General features: G+C 47.0%; 2 protein-coding genes across 2 annotated transcripts in view; one reads left to right on the plus strand and one right to left on the minus strand.

Annotated features, from left to right (window-relative positions):
* ADGRG2 (adhesion G protein-coupled receptor G2) overlaps positions 1-2,535 on the minus strand; it is a 134,732-nt gene extending 132,197 nt beyond the window's left edge. Inside the window, exon 1 of the mRNA XM_050776623.1 lies at positions 2,499-2,535. The gene's annotated coding sequence lies outside the window, so the exon portion shown is untranslated. The remainder of the gene's footprint in view (positions 1-2,498) is intronic.
* PDHA1 (pyruvate dehydrogenase E1 subunit alpha 1) overlaps positions 1-13,231 on the plus strand; it is a 563,563-nt gene that overhangs the window by 329,266 nt on the left and 221,066 nt on the right. The gene's annotated exons all lie outside the window — the stretch shown is intronic.

A 13,231-nucleotide genomic window follows, 5' to 3' on the forward strand; every position in this document is an offset into this window, starting at 1 on the left:
CTCTGTCGCCCAGGCTGGAGTGCAGTGGCCGGATCAACATTTCTTTTTTTCTAGAAAAGTATACACACCTGGAATCGGTGGGTTTTTGGCAAGATTTCTTCACAGACAAAATACTGATGCTGGCCCTGCCTTTCTTCAGTGTTTTTCAGTAGCTAAATCTGCTCTATCCCCCTTTTAATGAAAGTCACCTTGCAGGGATGTGGGATTGATAAAAACAGAAGGGAATCCGATCCAGGCTGGCATCACGCTGAGGCCCTGTAAAACAATACTCCTGAACAGCTACAAAATTTGGCCACTTTTTGTTTTCCAGCTTTGCATTTGAGCTATGAAAGCTGCCAAACCAAGCAATGTCCAGCTCATCTTAGATCTTAACTAAGCAAAATTTTATGAGACGCTAAATAGAGACCCCCCAGTCCTTTGGAAATAACACACAAACTTGTCGATAAACTTGGAAAATTATTGCAATATCAAACTTAATTGCATTGTCTATCAATAATTAAGCTCCTAATAAATTGTTAACTATTAATATTAATAAAGCAGTAAATTTTGTCACACCATGCATGCCTGGGTATGCTCTTAGACTTATCTCTTCAGATAGCCAAAGAGGAGTTGAGAAAGACTGGAGCAACTGCAACATCTAGCTAGTCTTCCCTTAATGAACCTCTACTCTCCATCACCCACCACCTCGAACTCTGATCAAAAAATGGGTTCTCTTTCCACCTATGGTGACTATTAGGATCAGCTACATAATTTGTGGGACCCAGTGCAAAATGAAAAGGAGAGGCCCCTTGTTCAAAAATTAAGAATTTCGGCATTAAACCAAGTGCAGGATGCATGTCCATGAAGCCAGCCCTGCTATCAGATCGTGTATTTGGCTAGAAAGTTGGTAAGAAAAGTAAAACATTTCGCTATTAAATAAGTAGTGAAGGAAATCAAAACATTTTACCCCAAAATATATTTCTTTGACATATTTTGAAATGGTTTAGAGAGCCAGCCAGCAGAGCTAATGCAAAGCTGTCCTTGGTGCCGGAGATTTGCATTTGTAGAGAATCTGCATGGATGTAGCCAGGCTTTATTGAGGTCCTCTCTTGTCCAGATCTAGGAGAAATTAACTGAGAATCTGACACCTTTAAAGGTCTGAAAGAAACATTTACTGTCTATTCTCTCTGAGAGCTGTCACCTGTGAGGTTTCACTGACATCTCCAGACCACTTTTGCTGGCCAGGCCTCCCCTTCTCCCCCTCTCAAAACCTCTTTTACCACCGTAACCTGTTTGGGGCCATGCGTTGAGCCCCCTTTCTTTCTGCAACCTCGAGATAATCTACACGCTTCTGTACCCCATTGGGGGGCTGGGGGTAATCACTCTATTGTTCTCTCCCCGTGGACACATCAATACATTTGCATGCCTTTTCTCCAACCAATCTGCCTTTGTCTGTTAATTTTTAAAGCGAATCTTCAGGGGGTGAAGGGAAAGTTTACCTTGGCCTTTAGAGTAGCAAGTGTTTTTGTGTGCGTTTGGGGGCAAAGGTGGCAAAGAGGTATTAAAGCTATATATATTGTAAAATCTTAGGACCTCGTCTCCCGATCTCCCACTTTTCCTAAGGTTTTCAGCCTTCAGGACAAAAAGTACTTCCGTAGGGCCTGCCGGATAAAGTGTGGTCCATGGAACAGCATCAGCAGCCTCTGGGAGCTTCTTAGAAATGCAGACGCTCGGCCCCCACCCCAGACCTGCGGGATCAGAATCTCATTTTAACGGGATCCCTGGGGATTCTCGTGCACAGTACGGACTGTCACTGTCGAAGCAGCCACGGAAAACCTGTCCCCTGCTTCGTCTGGCTCTCGGGAGGTCAGCTCTCTTCTTCCCCCTCACTTTTTATCGGGTTCCGGAGCCTCAAAACTCGAGTCCCTGCCGAAATGCGCTCACTCCGAGACCACGAGCCCCCTCCTTCCCCGGCGAGCTCACCCCCTGGCTCCCGGCCGCCGCTCCGTCCCTCGGAGCCCGAGGCCACCTGTTCGGGGCCGCGCCGAGTGGTGCCGCCCCAAGCCGTCCCGGGCCCGGGCGCGTTCGCGCTCCGCCAGCACCGCCGCAGCCCGGCCAGGCGCGGGGAGGCGGGCTCCCGGGAATTGGCGTCTAGCACACCGCCCGCGCGAGTCAGGCTCGTGGCTCAGTTTCCCGCGGGCTGGGGAGAGTCCGGCCCTGTCCGAAGGTTTTGGAGACGCGCGTCTCCCCTTGGAGCCCCCTTTCCCACGGCGCCCGGGTTCCTCCCGTCGGGGAACCAGCCCCAGGGTTGGGAGTTACGCCTCCGCCTTTCAGGACGGTCCCGGGCCCGGGCTAGGAACCGCAGCCGGGCGGAAGGCGCGTTCGTCCCGCCGGCCCGCTGGCCCGCCGCCCTTCGGGGTTAGACGCTGCGCCCGAGCCTCCAGCGCCCGTGGCCGGCTGTGCGAGTCTGGGTCTCAGGAGCCCAAGGGGTCATACCCGTCCCGACGCCGAGCGCTTACCTGCCGCTCGCGTCCTCGGGGCTGGCTGCTGGCGCCGTGCGGCCCGCCTTTTCCCCTCTCCCGGGCTGCGGCCCTCCTCCCCCCGCCCGCGGCCTGGGCGCCGCCCCCGCCGCTCCCGGCCCGCTCGGCCGCCAGCTCTCCAGCTGCCCAGCGCGGCGTGGCGCGTCCGGCGCTCGGCGGCTGCGAGGCTGGGCGCGGAGGTGGGGAGCGGGCGGGGCGCGGAGGGAGGAGGGGGAGCGGGCAGCGCGGCCGGCCGAAGACTGGCTGGGAGCTCGGGGCCAGGACCGGGGAAAAGAGGGGGCGGCGAGCCGAGCCGCCCACCCCACCGCAGCCGGGGGCCCCGCGGCGCTCCTGGGCTCCAGGCACTGCGGGACCCTTGGATGCCCGGCGTCCAGCCCAGCGCGCTCCTCCTTGGAGACCCCAACCTCCAGACTCAGCGGCTCACTTTAAGGCTCGCCCCGGTACCGATATGCCCGTTTCAGTGTCACACGCTGTGATGGGTGGGAGCCCCGAGGGCGCCCTTCTGCCAGCATATTCCTGAATCCGGAGATCAGATGTCAGTCCACTTGAGGGGGATTTGGAGAAAGCAGTAAATGAGAAATGTCCCAGTAAAGGATTCAGCTCGATGGTTTCCTGGCGAAGGTCTGGAAATACACCGGGTTCCCAGAAACCGGGATCTCCGGCGCTCTGCCTGCTGGGGGTCGAGGTGGAGGGGGTATATAAAGTGAGTTGTCCCTGGTCCCCTCTACCTTTCTGTCTCAGCATCTCTCCTTCTGCATGGTCATAGAATAAAAACTAGATCTGGATGGGACTTACAGATCCCCTAAGCAATTTGTCAAAATACCCTATTTTACAGATGGGAAAATGGAGGTTCAGTTCTACAATACAAATTAGCTGTAGAGACCAGGGAAAAAATAAGCGCTCTGAATTCCCTCTCCGGCTCATTTTACTGCCCCTCTCCCCTGCCGCCTTTATAGTCGAATAACACCTGTATTCGCAAAATGCTTTATCGTTTTAAAAGCATCGTTCTCTTTTGTTAAACCTGTAGGAGAATATACCGTTTTTTCTTTACAACTAGAACAAAATTCTGGATTCTGAATTGCATTCACAGCCCTGGAGATGCGATGGTTATCAAGTGCAGATCTTCAGGGAACATCCTGGCTGACTCTGCTATTTTAGACACATGATGGGCGAGATGTATATTCTGCTTTGCAGGAGGGGTTGAATTTGTTTTGCAAACACCAATTTATTAACACTCACAACATTCTAACGGAATAAATGAATGGACAGTGTTTTCAGAAAGACTTTTAACTGGTTGGATTAAGGGAGAGTAGAGTCAGGAAGCTTATCCAGGTTACATACATGAATTAAGTTTTGATTAAGGGGGAAATGGTGTATTTAATAAACACACTCAGTATTACTCCAACCGGTTAAATTTGTTCCTTTTGAATGAACTTAACACTTAACTTATATGTATTTTTACTTATAAGTTACATGTAAAAATATATATGTTATTTTTACATATAAGTTACATATTTTTAACATATGTATATAAATATGAACTTAACTTATATGTATTTTTAACTTACATATACTTTTTTTCATATTAACTTCTTTATTTTTATTTTACATAGACCACATACCTAAAGAATTTTCATACACCGCTAGTGGGAGTGTAAAGTTCTACAAGCATTTTGGAAAATTCTTTGGCAGAATCTATTAAAGCTGAGAGTACAACTACCCTCTGACCAGCAATTCCCCTTCTGGATGTACACACAACCTCAATCAGTGTGTATGTTTACCAAAGGATATGAACTAGAATATCATACCAGTATATTTGCAATAGCCCAGATTGGAAACGACCCAGATGCCCACCAACAGAATGAATCACAGACATTGTAGTGATATAGTCACAAAGCGGAATCCCAGACAGCAATGAGACTGCATGAACCACTGCTATGCTTAATACAGATGAACCTCTGAAACAATGTTGAGTGAAGAAGTCAGGCACAAAAACACAGACACTATGTGATTCTGTTTCTGTAAAGGATAAAACAGACAAAACTAACCTATGCTGTTAGAAGTTAGGATAGCGGTCACTGGAGAGTAAGAAGGGCTTACGGGTAATGTCTGGCTTCTTGATCTGGGTACAGTTTAAACGGATCTATGGGCACTTTTTTGTGTATGTATGTCTCATGTCAGTAACAAGTTAAAATATGTCTATCTCATATTAACAGTTGCTTGAATTTCTAAAGTTAAGAGTGATACCAGAGTAAGTATGCTTTTCCTTTAAACAAACTTGCTGTTTAAAAAAGAACTTTAAGGCTCTTTGGGAGGCTGGGGTGAGGGGATTGCTTGAGCCCAGGAGTTCAAGACCAGCCTGAGCAACACAGTGAGACTCCATCTCTATTAAAAAAAAAAAAAGTAGCCAGGCATGGCGGTGCATGTTGATTATTATGAATAAAGGCAATAAATATTCACATACAGCTTTTTGTGTGAATATAAACTTTTATTTCACTTAGGTAAATACCTAGAAGAGTGCTATGTTGTATGGTAAGTTTAGCTTTATCAAAACCTGGTAGCCAGACACAGTGGCTTGCCCCTGTAATCCCAGCTACTGAGGAGGCTGAGGTGGGAGGATGGCTTGAGCCCAGCAGTTGGAGGCTACCATGAGCTATGATCATGCCCCTGTACTCCAGCCTGGGTGACAGAGTGAGATCCTGTCTCTAAAAAAAAAAAAAAAAGAAAAAAAGAAAAAAAAAGAAAAGAAAAAAAGAAATATGTCTAAAAAATATAAATAAGACAGTTCTTAAAAATTCATATTTTGCTGTACTTTCAGCCAAAGTTTCATTCTTCTTGACACACGCTCTCAGATTCACATAACTTTGACATCAGTACCTATGGAAGAGAAAAGAGGTTGGGATTAAGGAGGGAACCCCGGCCCTCCAGCCACAGGTTTTTCTGCCCTAATCGCATGCCTTCTACATGGGTACTATCTGGAGATATGAAGGAAGGCTATGGCTGCTCGGGATTTGCAGGTAAATATTTATCCAAAGCCTGTGGGCTGATGTCCCAGCAACTGAAGAGTGGGTGGCTTTGGCTGTAGTCCCACAGGGTCTTTGAGCCAGTGATGGAGCTTGATCAGCAGGCGTCAGCCAGGCAGCAAACATGGCAGAGACAGAATAGAGAAGGCAAAATTCTTGTCACCTTGCCCACTTCCCACTGATAGGTCCCTTAATGTAGGCTCTCGGCAAAGGGAGGTGGCAGAGGAGGACAGCTCATCAGTGCTCAGGGCACGGCTCTCCTTAGAACTTCAAATGAATTGACCTGTGGCCAAATCGTCTACAAATAGAGCACATGATGGTCTCAAACAGATTCATTCTTTCCCAAGGGAAACAGAGCACGAAGAGAACATGGGACTCAGGTGCAAATCAAGACAGTGGGCTGGGCTGGGCACGGTGGCTCATGTCTGCAATCCCAGCACTTTGGGAGGCTGAGGCAAGAGGATTGCTTGGGTCCAGGAGTCTCGACCAGCCTGGCCAACATGGTGAAACCTCGTCTATACCCAGGAAAGTACAAAAATCAGCTGGCATGGTGGCGTTGCATATACTCTCGACTACTCAGGAGACTAAGTGGGAGGATCACTTGAACCCAGGAAGTCAAGGCTGCAGTGAGCCAGGATTGCACCACTGTACTCCAGCCTGGGTGACAGAGTGAGACCCTGCCTCAAAAAAAAAAAAAAAAAAAAAAAAAAAGACAGTGGGATGAGGGTTTAGGATAACAGTAACAATCGACTAATACTGCTAGATCTTTACATACTTTATACTTGATTTCACAAAATCCTCGCGGCAACCCACAGAGGACCGTACAGCTGAGGAAACCAAGGCACAGATAGGTTATGTGCTTTTCCTAAGGTCCACAGCTAGTAAGTGGCAGAGCCAGGACTGGAATAAGTCAGAGCATGACTCTCAAGCTCCTGCTCCATTAACACCTGGGTGTGAAAGGTGGAATGGTGTCATAGCAAAAGCATCAGGTAGACAATCAGGAAATGAGGGGCTTGGTGTTTACCAGTGTTGCCACTGACTAATGGGTATTGTCACTTAGACAGTCTGGGTCTCAGTTTCCCCATGTGTAAAATACATAGGAGGTGGCAAGGTCAATTGAAACTTCAGTGATAATGCCAAGGTTTGGTTTGGGAGACTTTAGGCCCCCCATAATCCCCATCAGCACTCCCATAGCCCAAATAAAAGACATGTAATAAAAATAGTGCACTGTGCAAACCAAACAAGAAGAGTCCCCTCGCCAACATGGTCCTCACTTCCCACACACCTGTAATCAGATCACCATGTCTGAATCTCTTCTTTATGGAAAGAAATCCTAGAGCAACACTGCTCAGCAGTCTCTTCTGGCTTAAGTCATTCATTCATTCATTCATTCATTCATTCAACAGACATGTATTTTATGCATATGGTATCAGTGAGGGTAGCCTAGGTTATTCTGCAGTAAGAAACAACCCTCAAAATCTCAGTGGTTAGTGTAAACAAAGGTGTTTTGTTTGTTTTTGTTTTGTTTTGTTTGAGATGGAGTCTCACTCTGTCACCTAGGGTGGAGTGCAGTGATGTACTCTGCAACCTCTGCCTCTGGGTTCAACAATTCTCCTCCCTCAGCCTCCCGAGTAGCTGGGATTACAGGTGTGCACCACCACACCTGGCTAATTTTTGTATCTTTAGTAGAGACCGGTTTTCACCCTGTTGGCCAGGCTGGTCTCAAACTCCTGACCTCAAGTGATCTGCCTACCTCGACCTCCCAAAGTGCAGGGATTACAGGCATAAGCCACCACGCCTGGCCACAAAGATTAATTTTTTTACTCACACTACATGTGAATCGTAGGTTAGAAGGGGGTGTCTACCTATTGCAGTCAATCAGGGATCCAAGATGACTGAGTAGCCACCTTCTCAAACATTGCTGCTTGCTGAGCTAGAGGGAAAAGAGAGCTCTGGACCACAAGTATTTAAATGCTGTAGCCTAGAAGTGGTGTACAACGCTTCTGCACTGAACTCATCAGCTGGAACTGTGCACATAGTTGCACCCAGACCTAGAGGGCCAGGAAATGCAGCCCTACAAGGGCCTGGGAAGTGAAGAGTTGGACATACTTGGTGAACAGCACCGATGACTACCACATCTACTACGTGCCAGGCCCGGGGCAGATGAAGATGGGCAAGATACAGTCCCCGCCCTGTAGGCCCCCCTCACAATCAAACCAGAGAAGTCTCTGGTGATGCAATTCTACCCCTATGGTGTAGGCGTTGGTGGATCTAGGTGAGAAACCAATCACTGCCAACTTGAGTGAAGTCACAGCATTTTTTTTCTGGAACATTGTGTTAGTTGCAATGGTGGTGAACCTATTGCACAACGGATGAGATAAATAAATCACACACTCTCTCGCGGGAGGCGAAAAGGCCCTCTCTTGGGAAAACACTGAATGAAGACAGTTGGACATGTTGTCATTCTCTTCAATGAAAGTTACAAATGGCAGTTTAATGAAAAATGAAACCAGACCTTGGCCTCAACCAAGATGAGGGTGGTGGGACCAGCCCTTTTTGAGAATGTGTTCCAACTTGGGAAGAGCTGGTGGCCCTGTGCCAACACAAATAACCCGAAAATCCAGAGGAAACTAAAGGCAGCACAGTCAATCTGCACGCTGGGATTAGTTTGTGAAACTCACCACCACCCTGCCTGGCAGTGAGCAAGCCCAGGGCTTGGGGGTTGGAGTAGGGAGTTGAGGGAGGAGGGCAAGCACATGCCGCTCTTTAGTAGTGTGAAGAGACAACTCTCAGGGCCAGGTCACATCCAGCTCAGTCCAAATTTGAACAACAATGGCCCTTTTTGTTTCTTGGAGGAATCCATGAACTCCTGGCCGTGCCATTTTAAACCAAATCTCTTGCTTTTCCTGTCTCTGAAACCACAGGGCACATTTCAGGAGAAAATTCTGGACAGACACATCCCTATAGCACCCTAGTTTGCCTTCTCTATCCATTTTCCCCTTGAGAAAGATACTTTGAGACTATGCAAATATCCTGTTTCTCCTCCAACCTTCTCCCACTAATTTTAGCATCCATCGGTAGATCATGCATGCAACAATTATTCCTGTGGTGTTTAAAGGTGATTTTCTATTTCCCTCATTCATTCTATGTGAATTCATTGGAATTCTTCTATAGGGAAGAATTATCTCCCATTTATTTATTCATTAACTTATTTATGTCAATATGAATTCATGGATAAGGAGTTTAGTCTTTGGGTTAGAATCCAATGTTGTTATTATTGACTTTATTGTCAGTGTCCCAGCTTCAGTCATTGCAAGCTCTTTCAGGCTGGCTCCCATGTCTCCACTCTTTCGTGAGCACTTTCTTACTTTCTGGCACCATAATATGCTCCAGGCTCATTTGTATATTACCCTATTGATTTTTTCATTTCATCTAAGAATATGCCTCATCTTAAGTCCCCTTCCTTTCTTTTTCTTCTTTGAGCCATTTTTCTTTTTTCCTTTCTTTCTTTCTTTTTTTTTTTTTTTTTGATGGAGTCTCGCTCTGTCTCCCGGGCTGGAGTGCAATGGCGTGATCTTGGTTCACTGCAACCTCTGCCTTCTGGGTTCAAGTGATTCTCCTGGCTCAGCCTCCTGAGTAGCTGGGACGACAGGCGCATGCCACTACGCCTGGCTAATTTTTGTATTTTCAGTAGAGATGGGGTTTCAGCCTATTGCCCAGGCTGGTCTCAAACTCCTGACCTCAAGTGATCCGCCTGCCTCGGCCACCCAAAATGTTGGGATTACAGGCGGCAGCCACCGCGCCCGGCCCCCATTTGTGTGTTTTTAACCAGTTCTCCAATCAAGGACCCACTGCATAAAGTAATGCTCCATTTTATTTGTACTAAGTTGCTTTTCTCAAGTTGTAACAGTTATGCTACCTGGATCTAGAGTTTCAGAATTTGGGGGGAAATGCCTGTTAACTTAATTACATCCGTCATCATATTAAAATATTTTTGGTATGCCCATTGGCCTCATACTTCCTTAGTCTCATCTGTTGTTACAACATTTTTGGCTATAAGGATCAGAAACCACAAATCCACTGGCTTAAATCATAAGGAAATATATTGTTCAGGGAACAGGAAGGCCAGAGGCATAGTGCAAAGATTCTGGCTCCTTTTTGCTGCGGTCCTTTCAGCTCTGCCCTCGGCCTGGTTTTCCTCATGGTCATATGCTGGCAGTCAGTGGCAAAGAAGGCAACACACTACCTTGGCTGTGTGCATCAAGAGGGGTAGGGGAAGGGGCAGGAGGGGGAAAAAAGAAAACACCTCTCCAACTGTGGAGTAAATAATTTTCCTTTCAGTCTGATTGGACCAAAGTAGGTCACATGACCACCTCTGGACCAATTACAGATGCCAGGGGAAGGCCAGAAATGGATTGGCTTAAGCCTGGGTTCAGGAACCAATAATTATCAAGGGGAATGTGATTACCATGATCCTTGAAGACTGGTGGTTCTCCAACGTCAGGCTGCATCAGAATCACCAGGAGGACTTGTTAAAATACAGATTGCTGGGCCGGCCCCAGCCTCAGAGTTTCTAATTCAGTAGTCTTGGGTGGTGTTTGGGAATTTACATATCTGATTGTACATTTGTTTTCTTTTTTTTCTTTTTCTTTTTCTTTTTTTTTTTTTTTTTTTGAGGCGGAGTTTCGCCTTTGTCACCCAGGCTGGGGTGCAATTGTGTGATCTTGGCTTACTGTAACCTCTGCCTTCCAGGTTCAAGCAATTCTCCTGCCTCAGCCTCCTGAGTAGCTGGAATTACAGGCATGCGCCACCATGCCCAACTAATTTTGTATTTTTAGTAGAGATGGGGCTTCACCACGTTGGCCAGGTTGGTCTCAAACTCCTGACCTCAGGTGATTCGCCCGCCTCGGCCTCCCAAGGTGCTGGGATTACAAGTGTCAGCCACCTCGCCTGGCCTCATTTCTAACAAATTCCCTAGTGATGCTGATGTTGTTAGTCTGGGAACCACCCTTAGAGACTAATTCTTCAGCTGGGGATGGGATCAGTGGACCCTGAGTCACATGGGCTGCCTGGAGGTTGGGTGCAGGGAGGAATGGGTTCAGGGTAGACCACTACTACGGTCTGAATGTTTGTGTCCCATAAAAAATTTTATGTTGAAACCTAATCATCAATGTGATAGTATTAGGGAGTTGGGCCTTTGGGAAGTGATTAGGTCATGCGGCCAGAGCCCTCATGAATGGGATTAGTGCCCATAGAGAAGAGACCCAAGAAAACTAGCCATGTGGGGACACAGCTAGAAGGTGCCATCTATGAACCAGCAGGCCCTCGCTAGACACGGAATCTGCTGACACCTTGATTTTGAATTTCCCAGTCTCCAGAACTGTGAGCAATGAGTTTTTGTTGTTTATAAGTACCCAGTCTAAGGCATTGTGTTATAGCAGCCCCAGTGGACTGAGACAGCCATCCACGGGTGTCCACTGGATTAGCACACGTCAAATCTCAATGTGCACATGAGCCACCTAGGAGTCTTTTTAAGATGCAGATTCTGTCTCAGTAGCCCTGGGGTGGGGCCTGCAATTCTGCATTTCTATTGAGCAATGCTGTTGCTGCTGGTCCATGGACCCCACTCTGATGGGAAAGATACTCCACTGCCCTTTCCCTTCTTCAAATCCTCCTGTGCTCTCTCATCTATTGATTCTACAATGATCTGCCAATCCCGGGATGCCAGACAGCATCCTATGTCCTTCCCTCCACTGAATTTCCAAAGCCCTCACCATCTGCATCATTCATTAAGCACAGATGACTCATGACCTTGAATGCTGGATTTAAGTAATAGTTTTCATCTTCAACTAGAATATAAGGGCCTTGAGAGCAAGCTCTTCTGCCTCATTTTTTTCCCCTAAGTCTTCATGCCTGTATCTGGGTAGACTAGATGTATTTGTCAAATAAAGTTAGGCTATGCTGCAGTAACAAACCTAAAATTCAAAGGCTTGATTCCACAAAGGTCAATTTCTCCTTACATAAAGTCTGAGGCAGAACAGGATACCTCTCTCTACCTTAAAGGTAAGGCATCAGGAACATGTGTCCCCAAGTTGGCTGAGGCAGGGAAGAGACAGGTGGGAGAGGCACTGAACTTTTAAATGCCTTGGTCCAGAAGTGACACATATCACTCCTGCTCATGACTGATTGGGCAGTCCTAATTCTGTGGTCCCAACGTAACTGCAAGGGAGGCTGGGAATGTAGGAAAGCATATGGAATATTTGATACCAACTGTACCATAGTAGGTATCAGTAGTTTCTTTTTCCTTTTTTGTTTGAGACAGAGTCTTGCTCTGTTGCCCAGGCTGGAGTGCAGTGGCATCATGGCTTAATGCAGCCTTGACTTCCCAGGCTCAGACAATTCTCCCACCTCAGCCTCCAGAGTAGCTGAGACTACAGGTACAAGCAATCATGCCCAGCTAACTTTTTGTATGTTTTGTAGAGATGGAGTTTCACCATGTTGCCCAAGCTGGTCTTGAACTCTTAACCTCAAGTGATCCACCCGCCCTCAGCCTCCCAAAGTGCTGGGATTACAGACATGAGTCACCATGCCTGGCCTAGTAGTTACTTCTTGATTGATAATTTGAGTCTCTTTCTCAGGGTCTTTCCTAGTATCAGTAGATCTTTCTTGAGAGTTCGAGACCAAAACCACACCAGATTCCAGTAATGTCTTCCCTGCCCAATCTATTTATACTTTAAACTCTTTCCCTCACTACTCCTGGCTGAATCGCTGTTTCCCTGCTTGGTTTTCTTCCATAGCACTAATCAACAACTAACACACATTACTTCTTTTGTTCATTGTTTGTCTCCCAAAAAGACAAGTCAGGAGGTAAGTTCCATGAGGCAAAGACTGATTTTTCTTTTTTCTTTCTTTCTTTTCTTTTTTTTTTTTTGAGATGGAGTCTCGCTCTGTAGCCCACACTGGAGTGCAGTGGTGCAATCTCAGCTCACTGCAAACTCTGCCTCCTGGGTTCAAGCGATTCTCCTGCCTCAGCCTCCCTAGTAGCTGGGATTACAGGTGCCTGCCACCACGCCCAGCTAATTTTTGTATTTTTAGTAGGGACGAGGTTTCACCATGTTGGCCAGGCTGGTGTTGAACTCCTGGCCTCAAGTGATCCGCCCGCCTCAGTCTCCCAAGGTGCTGGGATTACAGGTGTGAACCACCTCGCCTGGCCTCTTTTTTTTTTTTTAAACTGTTTTTTGTGGCTATTGTGTCCCCAGTCCCTGGATCTGTGCCTGGCACATAGTTGATATTCAATAATTATTAATTAATGAATGTGTGGATCATGGATTTCTGTGAGAGGAGGTCATGCTTTTGTTTTCCTTTGTTTTTTAACCAGTGCCTTCCTGGATGACATTGGCCGTGCTGGAGTAGATGTAGTATATACTGACTATCAAAAGCTTGCACTATCTAATGTTGGCGGTGCCAGCAACTTCTCTTGGTCTTTTGCTCTGCTCCTTCCTTTGCCCATCTGTACACTCAAGAGTAGGAGAAGAAGAGACTAAAGAGAAAGCATCAGAAATATTGGTGCCAAGCCCTTTCCTCTCTTAGGTTTGCCTCTGGATGGACCACGTCCCTGGGGCAGGCTGGGCAGATCATCGGAAAGCAGCTTACTAAATCGAGTTTCCAGGGCCACTCTGGGACACTGCT

Source organism: Macaca thibetana, chromosome X, assembly GCF_024542745.1.
Source record: "Macaca thibetana thibetana isolate TM-01 chromosome X, ASM2454274v1, whole genome shotgun sequence".
Classification (NCBI taxonomy): Eukaryota; Metazoa; Chordata; class Mammalia; order Primates; family Cercopithecidae; genus Macaca; species Macaca thibetana.